Source organism: Pogona vitticeps, chromosome 8 (genome assembly GCF_051106095.1).
Source record: "Pogona vitticeps strain Pit_001003342236 chromosome 8, PviZW2.1, whole genome shotgun sequence".
Classification (NCBI taxonomy): Eukaryota; Metazoa; Chordata; class Lepidosauria; order Squamata; family Agamidae; genus Pogona; species Pogona vitticeps.
The window spans coordinates 19,187,789-19,206,784 of record NC_135790.1 but is presented as its reverse complement, the minus strand read 5'-3'; the positions used below and the strand labels follow the sequence as shown (position 1 = coordinate 19,206,784).

The following is an 18,996-nucleotide window of genomic DNA, read 5'->3' as shown; positions in this document are numbered from 1 at the left end:
CACATCATGTAGATAATGGGAAATAGTGCAATTCAGACCATCCCAAACTTGGAGAATTTCCCACAGTAGTTGTCAATGTAGTCGCACACTGAGTTGGACACACAGTGAGAGAGAGAGAGGGGCTGTGCAATAACCCTCTTTAAGGTCTAGTAATGTTTTGTTTGCTCATAAAGAAGAAAGAAGAGCAATGGAATGGAGAAGAGCAATATTGATCCTTCTCCTTCTGTTGTAAGGGGTGGGGATGACCAGAACCACCTTCAAGGGCCAGGAAAAATGGTTAATCTTGTTTCAGTTTGGATTTTTATATGGATTTTACAAGATTCACACATTTGTTCATAAACAGAATAAACGGAAAGAAGTGAGTAAAAAAAAGTGTCCCTACATGTTCAAACACTCAGGACTGCCATCTCTCTCTCTCTCTCTCTCTGCTCCCCCTCCTTTGTTTGAAATCAACGAATTCCTCTCTGCAGCTCTTCCTCCTGAATTTGGTCAGCGCCGATGGATGAGGATTTTGTTTGTGTTCATTTTTGAAGAACTGATCAAAATGACTAAATCACACATCCAAGAATGAAAAAAACAAACAGACAAACCTGGGGCTTTAAAGATTCAAACGTAAGAGAAAGCAAAGCCCTGAGATCTCCGTATTGGTAGTTTGGACCATTAAAGCATTAAGAAAGGGAGCGGATTATTCCCTGCACCTGTTAGAAAGTATTCGGAAGAAGCCCAAACTGGCGGGCCCCAGGAATCAAATTCAAGCTTCAACTGCACAGTTGGAGTCCCCCCCATTGTTCTCGCCTTCTCTCTGCCAGGTAAATAAGATCGTTTATTTGCCATGAGTCCTTACAATGGACATTCCTAGCTTTCTGCAATCCGGCGCGCTGGAAGAATATCCGCAACATTGACTTGAATGGAATCTCTCTCCTTTTTTTTCTCGACTCTTTTCGGATCAGTGTCCATGTCAGCAGGGTACTGTTACAACAAGAGATTTTATTACAGCTTATCCAACCCTTGGCAAGTTCTGAATCTTAAGGATGGCTGTTTTGTACGACAAAGATTAATACTCTTTGGGGGGAAAAATACAGAAAGGAAGGTGAAATAGGATTTCTGAAAGAATCCTGCCACATTATATATATTAATATATATTAATAAAAGCCTTTTATGGAAGAAACAGTATCATAGGTAGAACAGTTTTCTCCCCTTCCTACCCCAAAAGAGATGTTACACTGTTACAATGGTAGAAAGAGGAATAGCAAAGACACCGGCTGTTTCCAATGAGTTACTCATTAATCAGGAAGCAAAAAAGAAAAAGAAAGAAACCCTTAAGGCTAGATACCATTTGAAATGGAAATAGTTCAATTGTGTATATAAGATGAAACAGCGAGGTGGTTAGAGCACTAGCTCAGCATTTTTAAGCATAGCATTGTTACCCTATTGGCCCCATATATCAAAATAAACCATTAAAACATAGATGATATGTAGCCCATCAGATGTTTTAAATATTGCTCTTTTAGTGGAAAGTGCCCATCTGTCCTCGTGGGCAGAAGCTGCCTATACATATCATCATCTAATCAGCTCCTAGGAACTTGGGGCCTAATTATATATATTTAGGCAATGGAATGCTTTTGGCATTCTGCACACCCAGTGATGTAGCGGTAAATTTCAAAGTGAAGGTGAACAGCCACACTAGTTACAAGAGTTCAAAATTGCAGGGCATTCGGTTGATTCGTACGATTGCTAGAAAAGCCATGTTCTCCTCCACTTACTGAGAATTGGAGCTGTTTTCAGGGGGAATAAAGAGTCTACAGAGTGGAAGGTTAGTTAGTTGTGCTATTGTCTTTGATATTCAAAAAGTCTTAGGACTTTGAATGTGTGAGTCCTTGCCCCGCTACACTAATGTTCCCCTCTGTAACATTTTAATTAAAAAGCATCACGTCTGGATAGTGGGTATAATGAAGTCCAGGGTGCATGTGTTTTTTAATCCCTCTGCACTTGGACAACGCAAAACGATGGGCTGATCAATGGCTATAATATTATTCCATCCTTCAGAAATCTTCTGATGAAAGTGGGATATTGTTTCTGTGTCCATGATTCACAATGCCAGGAAATATCATCTGACAATATCATACCTGGATTGCAAGAAGAAAAAAAGGATGCCAAGCTTTGCATAGTAAAGGCCGCTCTGAATGTCAGTGACACCAATCTGAGCAGTCAAGATGGTCTGCTGGGTCCCCTTTTATGCTCACTATCATTCCCAGTGTGGTGTAGTGGATAGAGTGATGGACCAGAACTCTGGAGAACAGGGTTTGAATTCCCGCTCAGCAATGGAAACTCACCGGTAGTGTGGAGCTGGTAAAACCACTCCTTAAATATCTCACTTACCTTGAAAGCCCTATTAGGGACACTATAAGTCGGTTTCAACTTGATGGCAACACACACACACACACACACACACACACACACACACACACACACACACACACACACACACACACAATATACACACCATTCACAAACAGATATCAAGCAAGGCAAAATACCATTTTTTTCATCAGTTAACCTCATCTCATCCAAACATAAAACAGTTGTTATAGATGTTTTTAGATAAGTTGTATTGGATATTCGCTGCTGTAGAAATTCTCCATTGAAATATGGACAACTGGCCTTACCATCAGTTTAACTACATTGCAGCATTGACCACCACCTTGACTGATAAGATCCATGTTTTCAAAGTTTTGGAAGGAAAGGACAATCCCAAATATGGTTTTCTGAACCAGCCCCTCAGGTTAAAGATCCTCAGTGCTAATCAAAAGAATATCTTCTCATACAGTAGTCCCCTTAAGAGTTCACTGATCACATTGTGATGTTTTCCACCCCATGTTTTAACTTGTGTCACCCACTTTGGACAATTTCATTTTGCAGCCGGCCCGTTTGCATCCCACTAGGTTCCAGTGTCGAGTAGTTCCCCCACCTCACAAAAGTACTGGTCACCTTTCCTTTAAGATGTCAATTGAATGAGTTCTGGATGAAAACAAGAACAAAAACATAAGGCAAAAAGAAAGAAAAAGAAATTTAAAAAAATGAAAAACTTTGAGGCACCTTAAATATGGAACTGTTATATTTTAATGCAAGCTTCCATTGATAAAATCTACTTCCTCAGAAGTAAGAATGAGATAAGTGGCAACTATTTTTTTAAAAAAAAAATACATCAAGATATAGAGACAGTGGTTGGATGGTTAGTAAGTTGCAAATTGTGAGAGTCAATTTGTATTTCACAGCTGGGTGATGACTTCTGTTTGATATTCAAATCTTTTCCATTAAAGCTTGTGCTGTAAAGGGGTGAAGGAACTTCTGGAATGGAATAACAATAGCAGAAACAACATGATTGTTAATCTAAGGAGACTGGCATTTACAGCTGGCAATGACTTTTAAGATCCCTGTTTGATATTCAGTTCTTTTCTAGGAGGTTTTGTAAACAGCAACAATGGTGGGTGAATTACCCCAGCCAAAAGATGACAGCAAGAATGTGGTAATGGGTTAAGACTCTCTGGTTACCTTGTAGCTTTTAAGGTGGATTTGGTAAGAAGGAAAATAATGCTGGACATTTCAATTATTGTAGTGTTTATATTTGGTAGTATCCTAAGAAGCCATAGCTAGTATTGAGTCCCTTGAGATAGGTGTCCAGCATATGTATACATTTTATTGCAGCTGTCTGTGGATTTTGTCTTATAGTTTCTTTTTTCTAGAAGGGCAACTTTCAGAATAAGTGAAATAAATTTCTGTATGTTGTTGTTCCTGATGTCCAATTTATGTCAATTAATTCTTTTAAATAGAGGTAGTTCCATTTGTCCTATGTAGAATGCAGATGGGATCCAAAAACTGCCCTGATCCAAAGTGACCACCTGAAGCATGGGCTGAACTTTCAGGGTGGAAGCCATGTAAACGGGCTGAAAAACAGGCGAAAAGGTGTGTATAGTTTCATATCTCCCATCCTCTGCCATTTGATGGCAACTATGAAACTATGTGACCAGAACAGCACCCTGTTTCTTCCTTTGAGGGAAGCAAAATTTCCAGTAGCCACATGAAATTAGGCTGGAGCTCAAATGAGGTCCCCTATTCTGGTCGTAGGGCATTATGGAGGTGGTGGGAATTTTAAAAACACAGCAAGAGCCAGTGTGAGGTGCCCTGAACTGAGTGTCAAACAAGATGCAGGAGATCTGGGTTAAAGTCCATTCATGGAAACTCACCAAGAGATACCAATGGTAAATCTATCCTTGAACACCTCACATGCCTTGAAAATCCTATCTGTCAAAGTGACTGGATATGGCATGGCAATAGCTACAAAAGCCAGCAAGGGGTTGTTGAGAGGACAATAAATATAAAATAGAATTCAGAAGAAACTATTATTCCTGGCATGATCTCTAGGCTGGAATTGTCCTTGTCTTCTATGAATAGAATGTATTAATTTTAATACATTACAGTATGTGTACATTTAAGTTCTACTCCTTTGCTCTGTTCATGAAAACACAATGTTACAAATATCCAACAGAAGCAAACCATCAATCATTCTCATCCTTATCACATCAAGAACATCAAGACTTGAAGCATTTCATGCTTTATCATAGCATGCATTAAATCGAGCAAGATAACAACATCCTATGTCAATGCATAGATCATATTTCAGTTGTTGGGTCATGCCAGTAAGGGACAGAGACTAAACAACCATAGGTTTAGCCCATGCTTCTAATAAAAGGCCAAGGGGGTGGGTGGAGAAAGTATTCTATGTCATTCCCACATACAATAGATGCTAATCTAACAGGAGAATTGCAACAGGGCCAGAAGGATCTATGCAAATAATCGCCATTCACTTGGCTGTATTGCTTATGCATGTCCAGAGATACATGAGATCTACAACTGCCACAATACCACACCCAGCATGATTGGCTTGGGGATTCCTGGAATTATAGTCCAAACCATAGTATTTCTGACTTCTTGTAAGGGGAAGTATTGCTTGTTGTATCTTGGCATCTTGGAACCTTGAATATGACTAAATGCCTTCTAGATTTCATTTTTAAACGGAAATGCTCCTTGAAATGAGATGCATATTATTTTTTGTCCACAGGGGTCTGAACAGAATAGCTAACAGGTTCCAAAGGGACGTCTCCTGTTAATTCCAATCATGATACAATTTTTAAATAGTTTTTTTTTAAAAAAATGCCACTCATGCCCTGAGCACTGATGAGCATTTAGTCTTCCTGAATTGTGGAATAGGGTACAATATCCCAGTGGAGCTTATTAGAAGGCCTATAGATAGACAGCCATGCAATCTGGCACAATATGCATATATGCCATTCAAAAGTTTAAAAGAATTAGCAGGCAATTACATACATTTTCCCATCTCATCAGCAACAAATACATTCATTCAGGGCAATTTTGCAGCACATTAAGATGGGCATGAGATATCAAAACATGCAACACAACTGTGATTCAAAAAGAAAGACAAAGCAAGGTGACATACATCAGTACTTGATGTGGAGCAGAACATCCACCCTAAACGTGTTCTTCAACAGCTTGTGTTGAAGAAAAAGTTTAGGATGACTGTTCTACTTCAGATTAAGTACTGATGTATTTCACCTTGTTTTCTACATATATACACCTGATATAAACAATGTGAGATGCAAGAAGTGCAGTGTTTCTATCTATGAGAGTCAAGAGGGGTGTCATGAGTTCAGCTGAAGAAAATCTGGAATCTGAAGGGTTAATTACAGCTTAGGAAAATGCTGGACATTTAAAAGTACAGACAGCTGAATCACCACCAGATTCTCCTCCCCCAGTAGCCAGGGTGAGGGCTAAGCTTCGGCAAAGACTCATGACACGAAGGGCAGAAGAGTGCATGAATGCTTCCCATAGGAACATCAGGTCAACCAGGGTGAAGTGTTTAGATTACTGCTGCTGCTATAAAATCTGCACCCAGAGGCTTGGAAGTTTGTGGAAGCAACAAGTCAATGCTCTGGCTTGCACCCACGCTCCTGCTTATCTTGGACCTTGCTCTCTGGACCCTTGGCTTTAGACTCTGACTTCTGACTACGGTTTGTGTTTAGGCTTTGGCATTTTGGTATCTGCTTTGCATCTTCTGGACTTCTGACATTGGACTGGGTTATTGGACTTTTGCCTGTTGAAACCCCCTGGGAACGTGACATGGGGCAAGAACTGGACATGTGTAGCCCCGAGAAAAGAAGACTGCAGAGAGAGGATCTGAGGGGTAGGATCTGTTCTTGATCATCCCAGAGTACAGGACATGCAACAATGGGCTCAAGCTACAGGAAGACAGTTTTGGGTTGAATATCAGGGGGAAAAAAACCTTCTTAACTGTTGCAACAATGGAACAACAATAGCACCAACTACCTTGGGAGGTGGAGCACACTCCAATGCTAGAGGCATTCAAGAAAAAAAATTACAACAGCTATCCGTCAGATCTGCTTTGATTTGGATCCCTGCATGGAGCAGGGGGTTTGATTTGATGACCTTATGGGTTCCTTCCGATTCAATGATTCTATGATTGCCCCATCTTGAACTCCAGCAATGCCTAAGGAGCCCACTTTTGCCTGCTTTCTTAGCAAAGGCAGGCCCCATCTGAGTTGCCCTGACAGCAAATTTACAGAATCACACTCTGTAATAGAAAGGAAAGAGCAGCAGGTAACAGCCAGCGTCTGCTCTCACCATTTTCTTCTGAGCCTTCTGCTGCTCTAATCTCAATGGGCCCAAGCTGCCCCCAATAAATGCGACACTTGACCACATGCAGAGAGTTGTTCTATCATTGCCAGCAACTTCATTCCCTTGCTGAATCAGGCCAAAAATAACAAGATGAGCTATGCGGGATCAACCAACCTGTTGACTGTGGACAAAGTTTGGAATATCTAGTCAACCTACGAAAGAATCTTAAGATGCCTTAAAGAGAAAGCCCAGTTGTTCTCTTGAGCTGATGCTGAGGGAAGATCCTGTCAGAAGGAGGATCACACTTCTCATATCAGTATTGCTGAAAATTAGTAAAGGATGAGGTTTCTTCAAGGAGATCACCTTATGCAAGATAGCAGCACTTGAGCAAGCACTGCGATTGCCACACTAGCAAGACTTTCTGTTCTGCAGACACTCAAAAAGAGGGTTTATCTGGCACCCATCACTTCAGATGGCAGTCCATTTCTTCAAATACAAGAGTGCAACTGAGGAAATAGCCTGCGGTTCAAGAAGGCTTCTGACAAATAAAACATCTTATTCTTTAAAGTGCCCAAAAACCCTGGTTGTTGTTTTTTTTTTTTTTTTTGGTACAACAGGCAAATACAGCTATTCTCCTCAAGAAATAGTGAGAAAGAATTTATTTTCCCCTTATAATGAATGTGTAACTTAATCACATTACAAATGTGTAACTGTGGCATTTTAGTTATTTGTATAATTGCAAGGTTGTGTTTCATTATACAGCAGATGGGAAATACCATATTTAGGGATGTGAATCTCACAGCTTCTTTTTCTTTGGCAAGAAATGAAGGTGGGGAAAAATGGCCACTTTTCTCCTCACTGCAAGACTTCTCTATACAAGGACTTTTTTTTCCTTTTTTTTTTTTTTTTTTTTTTTGAGAAATCTCATAATAGATCTTACAGGATTTCCTGGATGACTTACAGTCATTTTCTTTCAGAAGAATCATGAATCTGCACAGAATTATAACAATTCCTATTTTACAATGGCATCTTTCCAGCACAAGAGTGACTGGAAAGGGCATTAAGCTGTGCAGAATTTGGCAGTTTCTTGTACAAGAGAACAGCTGAAAAAAAAATAAAATTAAATAAAACCGGGGAAATGGCACTGGGGATCTCATGTTGAGGAAATCTCGGGCATCTCTCAGATGAAGAAGGAAGTCTTGTCAACCCCCCCTAGTGTTGCAAGACTTCAAAATTTGCCAAAACCAGGAAGTATCTTTATAAGTGTTCAGATACTACAAGTGTACAACTTGCATTTTTGGACTTTGGAAATTCTGGAAATTGTAGCCGAAAAACAGAAATCTGCACATTTCTGTTATATACCTTCAGCACAACCGGGTTCATTCAGGACCAAGAAAACCTTAGGGTGGATAAAATGAGTTTTGTTGTTGTTTAGTTGTTAAGTTGTGTCTGACTCTTCATGACCCCATAGACCAGAGCACGCCAGGCCCTCCTGTCTTCCACGGCCTCCTGGAGTTTGGACAAAAAAAAAATATGAGTTTTAGGAACTTCCAAGTTTCAGAAACAGAGTGCCACCACCTAGATCCAGTAACACATCATATTTTATGTCTCCAGGGCCAATATGTCTCATCTATTTCTGATCCAAGGTGCACTCTGTTCCCCTGAAACACCCACTGGAGCTACGCCATGGACTGTATAATTCAATAGATTTGCAGATGTGCCTTGAGTCAATTTTAATTCTATTTAAAGGGCAGTCAATAGCGCTTTCTCAAGGGTTTTCGGAAAGGATTTTTATATTCCACTTAATATGCACTCTTATATGTAGCAAAAAGGGAAGAATGCATTTTACTGTCAATGTGACAGAAAGGGTCGGGATTCGGGAACTGCTTTACATATATGGTGGAGAAAGAGAACATCGGGAGATCAGATATACCAGAATACCAGCATCAAACAAAGGTGGAAGGTATTTGTATTCAAATTCAGATGGACAGATATATAAGAATGGATGCACTGGTTTCTGGTCCTTGTCCCTTACATCACTCTGTTCTACCTCTTTCCCCTGTTGATCGGTGATTACTGCTATTTTGTAAGTTTGCATATGAAGTTTCATTTAAATGGTACCTTCTGAACATATTTTCTCTCAAAAGACACGGGGGAAAAATTATAAAAATAATTTGTTGGTATTTTTGATGATGAAACAGGCAGCCTTGTCTCTGATTCCCTCATTATTCTCTATATATTGTAGACTGTGGTGAAGATGCCTTCAGACTAGGAAGTTAATAAGAGGTGGAAGAGAAAGCGGAAATTAGACAATAGCATATCCGCAAGGGAGAGCTTAGAAGAATTGTGACATTAGTCCTATTCAGGTAGTTATTCTTACATATATACTTCCCATGAGAGAAGGGGCAGCTCTTTAGCCCTTTCCCCTGCCGTTGTCTGTTCTGTCACCCTTAACAACTGGAGGGTAACTAATCTGAACAGGACAGCCTCCACTGTCCATTTGCCAGGACTCCTGATCATGCAAAGAGGTCCCATAGATAATGGGAATTTCCTCGTTGAATGCATTGCATTCCATGTGTTCAGGGAGAAGGGACCAGACCAATATATACTGTTTGCCCTATATCTGGCTGAATGCCAAAGCGTTAATTGGCTCTATTTGTGTATAACTATGCATTTCCGGGATGATCATGGGGTGGAGCAAAGAGTCCAGAGGTATTCATGTCATGGAGCAACAGCCTCCCCCACCCTCGGGGATTAAACACATTAAAATAAAGAAAGATGTGATGCAGTTCAGAGCAGGAAAAGGGTGAGAAAAACTGTCAAACCCTGGAAGGAAGATTTTGAGCAGGATCAAAGGGAAAGGAGACTTTCAGTTCCAAGGATAAGAGGGTGCCCAAAGGGTCTTGGGCTTCTTTGGAACTGAGGTATGATGAAGGGTCTCAGAGTGAGGGTAGTGGACAAGGGCAGCAACTTAAGCTGTGATTTAAATCAGTGGTCCCCAACCTTGGGCTTCCAGATGTTCTTGGATTACAACTCCCAGAAGCCTTCACCACCACCTCTGCTGGCCAGGATTTTTGGGAGCTGAAGTCCAAGAACTTCTGGAGGCCCAAGGTTGGGGACCGCTGATTTAAATATTTAAAAATGATTTTTAAAATTTAAATTATCAAAAAAACCCTGATTTTTAAAATTTAAATCATGATTTAAATCATAGAATTACAGAATCATAGAATTATAGGGGTCTATAAGGCCCTTGATTCCAACCCCCTGCTTAATGCAGGAATCCTAAATGAAGCAGATATGACAGATGATTACCCAATTTTCTCTTGAATGCTTCCAGTGCTGGAGACCTCACCACATCCAGTGTTGGAGCACTCACCACCGCTTGATGTAATTGGTTCCATTGTCATGCTGCTCTAACAATTAAGAAGTCAAACCCATCTTGCTTAAAAGTCACCGATATTGGCACAGGCATGAATAAATATAATCTCAGAGTGCCTCCAAGACTGGGTTGTAGACCAGCCTGTATGTCTGCTTCAGGTGTGGACCAGTCTGGTGGTCATGGAGAGTGAGTATCCTTATTGGAGACAAAGGGTGTGGCATTAGAGAAGTTACCTTGCTCATGTGGTGAATATATCCTAGTTTCAGCAACTGACTAAGGCTACTGTCTTATATGATTCAACATAAATATGGAGAATTCAAAAGTCCAAAGAAGATGCAAATCCATGGTGGGTAGCATATGGGGTTCTCAATTAAGGAATGATACAACTGAACATAGCCAAAATATAGCATGGTACCCAGTTACCAAGACCATGACAGTAAACAGGGTAGCTTGAACTCATGAGACCCAAACACTAGCCATCCCTTTTCTCCTTTGATCATGCAAATAGTTATAGCTGAAAGTTTTGCTGGGGGGGAAGGAGTGAGAGAGAAAGTGAGTGTGTGTGTGTATGTGTGTGTGTGTGTGTGAGAGAGAGAGATGGGGAGAGAGAGACAGAGAGAGGAGCTTCTTTGACATAAAGAACTTTTTTACTTTAAAAGGTCATTTTAGAAATAATATTAAAAAAGACTGACATACTATATTGGAAATATTGGAACACAGGAAACTGTCTTACACTAACCCAGTCCATCTACACCACTATGGAAAATTCTGGTTTTTCATGATTCCAGTTAGAATTCTTTCCCAGCCCTTCCTGAAGAGCCCTGATATTCTCTGATAGTCTCCCATCCAAGAACTAATCACTCTTGGCCATGCTTAGCTTGCAAAATCAGATGAGATCAGGTTCATTTTGAATAGAAGGGTGGTTTAACATTGCACAACCAAGAAATCCTGTTGCTTAGCATAAATGTCCATCTCCTCCCAGCTAGAGGATAAAAAATCCCCACCATTATTCTTATTATGCTTCCTTTTTTTTTTGCAACCAGCAAGAGATTGCAGTCAAAGACAACATGAACATGACAAACACACTCCCATTTCTGAAGCTAAACATGATGAGTGCTGAGACACCTCAATGTGGGCTGAGGCAATAACTGTGGATGGATAGAACTGTGGGCATCAGTCAATGTCAATGCAATCACAACACTTTTTCAAGGGAGGCATGTCATTTTGAGGGACTGGGAGTCAGCATGTCAAAGGCATGAATGTATGACCCACTTACATTTACAATTGAAAAATACTAGGCCCTAAGCATGTGTGCAGCCAGATTGATCATCAGTACAGAAAGTGCCATTGTTTGCATTAATAATAATGACACTTGTTACAGTAATGTTGACATCACCTGTCCGTCACTGCTGAAGCTGTATGTCATCTGCCAATAGCGTGACGGAAGGTGGGACATAAGGGGTGGAGCTAGTGTATATAAGGGGAGTGAATGGTGTGAGTGCTTTAGATAGGGATGAGATAGGGATTTTAAGATAGGGATTAGAGATAGGGACAAGATAGGGTTATGCTAGGAAGGTTAGGGCTTGATGATATTGTGTAGTAAGAACTGTGCTATCTAGTGAGGGTCTGTGAGAAAGTGTGTGTGAGTGTTACTTTATTACAGTGATTGCCTTATTTTTTTTCTTCAAGTGATTTACCATTCCTTTTGTTGTACACAATAAACACAAGTTCTTTTATTTTAAAATCATATCTTGGCCTGAAGTAATATTTAAGGGAATGGTTGGTGGCAGCGTGAATTAAGTGTGAGTGAATGTGACGTATGGAAGTGAGAGCTGGACCATAAAGAAAGCTGACCGCCGAAGAATTGATGCCTTTGAATTGTGGTGCTGGAGGAGGCTCTTGAGAGTCCCCTGGACTGCAAGGAGAACAAACCTATCAATTCTAAAGGAAATCAACCCTGAGTGCTCACTGGAAGGACAGATCCCGAAGCTGAGGCTCCAGTACTTTGGCCATCTCATGAGAAGAGAGAACTCCCTGGAAAAGACCTTAATGTTGGGAAAGTGTGAAGGCAAGAGGAGAAGGGGACGACAGAGGATGAGATGGTTGGACAGTGTCACCGAAGCAACCAATATGAATCTGACCCAACTCCGGGAGGCAGTAGAAGACAGGAAGGCCTGGCGTGTTCTGGTCCATGGGGTCACGAAGAGTCGGACACGACTAAACGACTAAACGAACGAACGAATGTGACGTAATAGCCCCTCTGTGACGTGTGAGGAGGCTGTTACAACACTTGCATGCTATCAAGTCAATTCTGACTTGGGTAAACCTTTTCAGGGTTTTCTTGGTAGAGAGTCCTCAGAAATGGTTTACCAAGCATTTCTTCTGGGGGGGTGCCCTGGGACTGTGCAGATCACCCAAGGCCACACAAGCTGCTCTTTTCCCTGAGTCACAGTGGGGCATTGAACCCCCCAACCTCTGGCCCCTCAGCAAGAGCTATCACTGAGCTATTCAGCAACCAATCATGTCCAGGATTACCTAGGATCACCCACTTCTCTTGAGTGCATGCTTTCCATCAAGTTGCAGGTTCAAAACTCAATATCTACCTTTATAAGCCCCCCACAACAAATTATGAATTATTTGGAAAATCTGACTTTCAGTTTGTTTCAAGATGAGTTCACCGGGGAGTTAGCAAATTTAGAATCCATTCAGGCTTCTTTTCTTTTGACTGAAATGATAGGACAGGATAGGACCATTAAAGACCACACTGCCCTGAGGGATTGCAGTGAAGGGATTCTCCTGTTAAGAGAAGCCTGTTCAGGTGCTCCTGGAGAAGGAGTTCCTTTCTCTTCATTTTGTGCCAGATACTGGTTCAGGAATTTGTTCACAGGCTAATGAGAGAGATGCTAAGGAGTAAGCCTCAAGCAGAATGAACACACATGGTGGAAACATTCAAGAAACCTTGACATTCCTGAAACTCAGTGGCTGCCATTCCAGAGCAAGCTCAGTTCTTACAACCTACAGAATCTAAATCTTTCTTCTTCTTCTGAATATCATAATTGCATGGATGACAGCAATCTGATTCTTTACCACTATTTTGTGTTTTGCTGAAGATTTCAAAAATGGTGGGCATCTTGCCATTCACAGGTACTTTGCAGTATCTGTCATCCATCCAGATTTTCATCTCACGAGTTCACATTATGAAGAAAAAAGACAAAGGTACATAAAAAATATATATTTTTGAACCTCTTTTCTATTCTCCAAAAAGCAGATATGGATAAGTGAAAAGAATTTTTGAAACACACTCACAGAAAAAAGCTGGGACTCCCCTCTATATCTCTCTTTCTCTCCCCATGCATGTGAGTTCATGTGTACACACACACACGATTCTAAATGGAAGCCATCTAGTTATTAACCGTCACTCCTAGCACCTACTCATCCATTTTAAAATGCATTAGCCACTTTTGCAGAAGACATCTCTGAATAAGAGACACAAATGTATGATTAAGTGAGTGTATGGGAGGGGAGGTAAATGTAAGAGGGGGAAAGAAGGAGAGAGACTAGAGAAGCTTGAACTTTAATGGCAGGCTCAGCATGAAATGGCTCATTTATGATGCTTAGGGTGCTTTAATATTGCATACACATGTAGGAATTCAACCCCCAAGCAGTTCAAGTCAACAGGAACTATCTGAAAAAACAAACATTTGTACTTTTTAAAATAAGGGGACTGAAGTTGTAGCCCCCAAAGTAAACTAGAGGTACTTTAAAAGCAAATACTGTAAACAAATAAATCAGCATAAGTGTTGAGGGAAAGTCAAAAAATGGTTTCCCCCACAGTGATTAAAGTTCTTCCAAAACTAGAAACCTGAACATTGGTATCTCTAATATTCTCATCATGTGAGATGTCTGGCATTTTTGGCACTGATTCAGCATAACTTGGGTAAGACCAGGGCTGACGTTTATATCATATTAGAATGGAGCAAGCCAAGATGATGACAAAAGTTATGGTAGAGAATGAATATTGTTTCAGTAATATAAGAGCAGGAGCAGCAGCAACAACAAGGTGTACCTGGGGCTGAAAGTTGGGGTGTTCCTCTTTCTTTTCATATTATTTTCATATTTTTCATTTCCCACACAAGAATCCATGCATACTAGCAGTCAGTGGGCATTGCTCTGGACCCTGATCTGTTGCCTGGGCAAATGCAAAGGTTGAAGATTTGGTCTATGTACTTGAATCACTACAGCAGGCAGAAAGTGAAAGGTCTCTTCATCTTGGACATCAGTGGAAGTGAAGAACCAACATGAAGCCCATAAAATTTGCATAACTTATTCCCACCTTCATAAGTAGCTCCAATTCCATCTTCTGCTTCTAGTGAGTGATTCTTCATGAGACTCTCAGATCTGAAGCCAAGACAGAACCTCACTTCTATCAACACAAGAAGACCAAGAGCCACAGGAAAAATAGTTTTGGTAATATTTCCAAATTGGTGCTTCCTGAGACACAAAGGTTGACACAGAGCTTGAAGGAGGGAACCCCACTGGCTCCACTTTATTACTGGCACTCTCTGTTTCTCAGCCCAAACAATGTACAGCTCAGAATAGTTGAAGCCTGGCCTATAATTTAATGACCTTTCAGCATAACATTTCATAGGTCTTATCCTAGAAAAGCCAGCCACAAACATGTGGCCGGAAAAAAAAGAAGCTTAAAAGCAATTGTTCTCAGATGCCCTCTCTCTAACCTTCCTCCAACAAAATGTCAAATTAGAGAATCCAAACTAGAGAACTAGGGGTAAAGAACAGAGCAGAACTAATCCAACAAAGTGGAAGATCAGAAAACTAATTGTTGGTCAAAAGGCTGGAGGAAGGAAGGAAGGAAGGAAGGAAGGAAGGAAGGAAGGAAGGAAGGAAGGAAGGAATCCAACAAAGGAAGGAATCCAACAAAGTGGAAGATCAGAAAACTAATTGTTGGTCAAAAGGCTGGAGGGAGGGAGGGAGGAAGGAAGGAAGGAAGGAAGGAAGGAAGAAAGAAAGAAAGAAAGAAAGAAAGAAAGAAAGAAAGAAAGAAAGAAAGAAAGAAAGAAAGAAAGAAAGAAAGAAAGAAAGAAAGAAAGAAAGAAAGAAAGAAAGAATTTTTACTTGCCTCTCAGATCAGGGACAGTGGATCTTTACAAAGAGACCACTCCAAAGAATAAGGTGCATGATGGAATTTCTTCTAGCTCTTCTTGAGTAACAGATACAAACCAAATATTCTGCAGGTGACCCAAATGAATAGTGGTGTTTCTGCTGGCAACGGTCTTCCCAAAGTCATAGCAGGTGGATGGAGGCCTCGGCACTTCCTCATATGTACCCTCACTGGCTCCTCTGCCCTTCACAACATGGCCATGGAAAGCTGATCAATAGCAGGATAAAAGGTCAGTCCATTTCCATACTCCCTTTAATGCCTAAAAGGCTTGATAAAATTTACTATCAGTCCCGGCCACTTGGACCTCCAGCTGCGGGAGAGTGCAGAAGATGTGATCTGCTGATGGAAAGTATTGATAGAGACACAGGTTTGCATTTCTTTGGCTCATTTAAAATGTTCCCTTGGGGGCTTGTGAAGAGGCTGCAACGTGAAAGACAACCTACAAGCAGCTTAATAAACAGGGGGGAGACACTATTGCAGAGAATAATTCTATGCACAGTGAAAGCTGATCCTAACACTCAGTGTATTGATCACCAGATTGGATTTCATGATTGTAGTCAAAACATGGGCTTTATCAGAAAACGCTCCCCCTGTACCTGCCAAGAAGCTCTAAAATACATCTTTACTGTCAAACTGAAGAAGGGTAAAATCAAGTTTATTTCCACTCAAACGAAGCCTTATGGTTAGCCGCTGTGTCATAGAACTCATTGAACTGTTTTGTGAAAGGGTAAAATGACCCATCAGTTCTATAATTGACAAGTTTTGGACTAGCTGCAGAAATCTAATAGTTACAGACAATGTAGGCACTATCATACACATTTTATGTGCACACAGAGCAGTTTGTGGGCTTCCAACAAGAGATAACATGAATGGCCTCAATTTCCTGTCCCTGAAGGGGGAAAGTATGCACTTGACATTGTAGATATAGACCAAAGGCGCAACAGATGGGTATATATGTAGAGTCATCTTGGATCTAGAGAGAGGGGAATAAGTTGTGGCAGTTGAGGAACAATGATCCAGATTCACATTATAGCATTGCTACCGAGAACAGAGTGACATACATTAAAGTCAGGATGTGCTTCTATGAGGAGTGATGTTCAGTTGAGCCTGCTCAGCACTTTTCAACGGGGAACAAAGCACAATTAAGCCAGAATTGTGCTTCTGACTGAGGGACAATAAACAATTAAGCCAATTGTACCAAGTAAGTGCAGTAACAATTCAAGAATTGTCCACAGTGTATCAGCTCAAGAACTACATAATAGGTTGGGTACAGATTTAGCTGGGTTTCAAGTAGAGAGCAAAAACTCAAAGGAGGGAATTAGTCACGACTGACTTAGGGTTCTGTCTAAATGGGATGAAATTCGGATCCACTTAATCCAGTTGATTAAAATGTTGGGGATGTATCTCCATTTGCAAAAATATTTGCGGAAAGAAAGGGGTCACCTCTTCTCACTATCAGACAAACTGCTGAAGAGTTAACATGTAAGGGGAGATGCTCAACAGTGGCCGGCAGTGGCCGGCTATATGGGAGGGAGGAAAGGGGAGAGAAAGTGCCACAGAAAGAGTTAAGAAATCCAGAAAGAAAGAAAGCTTTCCAATGCATCCAGTTCAAACAGAAATAGACACCCTTTGGTAATCTTTTCTTCTACTTGATTCTTGTGGCTCTTCGCGGGGGCGTCTGTGCTTTGAAAATCCACACCTTGGAATAGAGAAAGGTAATGTCTGCCCCTCCTTTTGTGTCTTCCAGTGCCAACTGCAAAGCATGTCATTTCTGTTCAAGTTGGATTCGAACTTCAGTTCATTTTTCATCAGAGGCTCCAAACTTTACAAAATTTAGACATGAGATAAAATGAGAGATCTGCCCATCTTTCATTTCAATGAGTCTTCTTTTGTTGTTGCTTTTTCATATTTGGTCCCATCCAAGTATTGTTTCATTTTTTTCAGTTTTACTTCAACTCTATTGTTTTGAGTTTGATCATTTTTTGTTTGTTGCTTTACCTGACTGCCGGCCCCCTTGTGGTTTCGTCTTGGAATAAAAACAAGGGACCGGAAGGAAGGAAGGAAGGAAGGAAGGAAGGAAGGAAGGAAGGAAGGAAGGAAGGAAGGAAGGAAGGAAGGAAGGAAGGAAGGAAGGAATTTTGTATATTTACTGGAGATGGGCACAAATCGTGAAACCAGTGGTTTGTGGTTCATGGCTACCCACAGATCATGAACAATGAACTATCACGAACCTCCTGAAAAATGAAACAGTACACAGTGGGTTTTTTTGGGGGGGGGTCCATGCCAGGCCTGATGTTAGGAAAGTGTGAAGGCAAAGGGAGAAGGGGGCAATAGAGGATGAGATGGTTGGACAATGTCTTTGAAGTGACCAACATTACTTTGACCCAACTCCAGGAGGCAGTGAAAGACACATGGTCCATGGGGTCATGAAGAGTCGGGCATGACTTAATGACTAAAGAACAACAACAACATGCCAGGCCTACCGCCTCTGTGCATGTGCCCACTGAGCCTGCTGCTTCTGCATCTGTCTGTTAGCTGCACAGTGGGCACATGGGCACAGACAGCAGGCCCCTTCCATGATAAGAGCCAAGCCTGTTGCCTCGTAAGATGGTGTCAGCAGCAGTGGTGGCGGTGGCAGTAGCGGAGGTAGGGAGACAAGACAAGGGAGGGAGGGAACAGGGAAAGAAGGGCGGGCATCTCCCTTTGCCAAAATAAAATGAACTGCCAAGGGGGAAAAAGTTCAGTGCTTTATCTTGTTTCAGCAGAACAACATTCCCAAACTGAACCATGAATTGAAACACAAACCAGCCCAGTCCATGATCCCCCCCCTCGGTTTGTGGTTTGGTTTGTGCCCATCTCTAATCCTTACCATACTAAGATTCCCTATAAGAATTTGCAACATATGTATGACTATGATAGAAGGTGGGTTGGGTAGGCAGTAGGATTGCATCAGGAACATCCTGGATCTTGAGTTAACTGGACATAAAATTATTGCCTGGGCTCAAAAGAGGAGGTGTTATATCCATGGTTCCAGAAGTTCAGTATCTGACGTTCCTGAGATTTCCAGGTAGAGTTTTCTACAGAACACTTGGAGAGATCGTTACAGTCTGAAGTAACTAATACTGATGCTTATTTTAATCATCTGGCTCAGCAAACAGTATCTCTTTAGAAAGAGGCAGGAAGCCTAAAAACATACCTTTATCTTCAAGTCAACAAAGTATCTGACGTTTCTTTCGCTTTCTTTGCTCTGAGGGATGCCTTGATAATGGAATGGAAAGGAAAAGAAAAGTGAAGGCTGATCTCCGAGGAGCCAACCTTTGAAAAAGATTATCAGATAATGTTTTGTTCCAAGAAGGAGAACTGATCCCTTCGTGAAGTAAGAACAGATGCAGGCAACCCAATTTAAATCATTGTCAGGACCTGGTGCCCATCTCACATCTAGAGTCACCTCAACATGCATTTTTGATTACTTCCCATAATGCAACAATTCTCAGGCATTTAGTTCTATAATTCTGTTCCTAATAAAATTTCTTTGCTAGCAAAATGCACACCACTATGATGGGTGATATGTCTGTAGAACAGGAATGAGATGAATAATCCTACAGTCACTGTTTTTGCTGATTTCATCTCTCTCAACTCCAGAGGATACTTCAATAATGGATTTCCAAGACCAAGAAGGCTCTTTTCTCTCGTTACAGAGAGGAACAATTTTGGCCCTTATCAAAGC

General features: G+C 41.1%; 1 long non-coding RNA gene across 1 annotated transcript in view; it reads right to left on the bottom strand.

Annotated features, from left to right (window-relative positions):
* The window catches only part of LOC144584210 (uncharacterized), a 342,959-nt gene that overhangs the window by 302,541 nt on the left and 21,422 nt on the right, over positions 1 to 18,996 (bottom strand). The gene's annotated exons all lie outside the window — the stretch shown is intronic.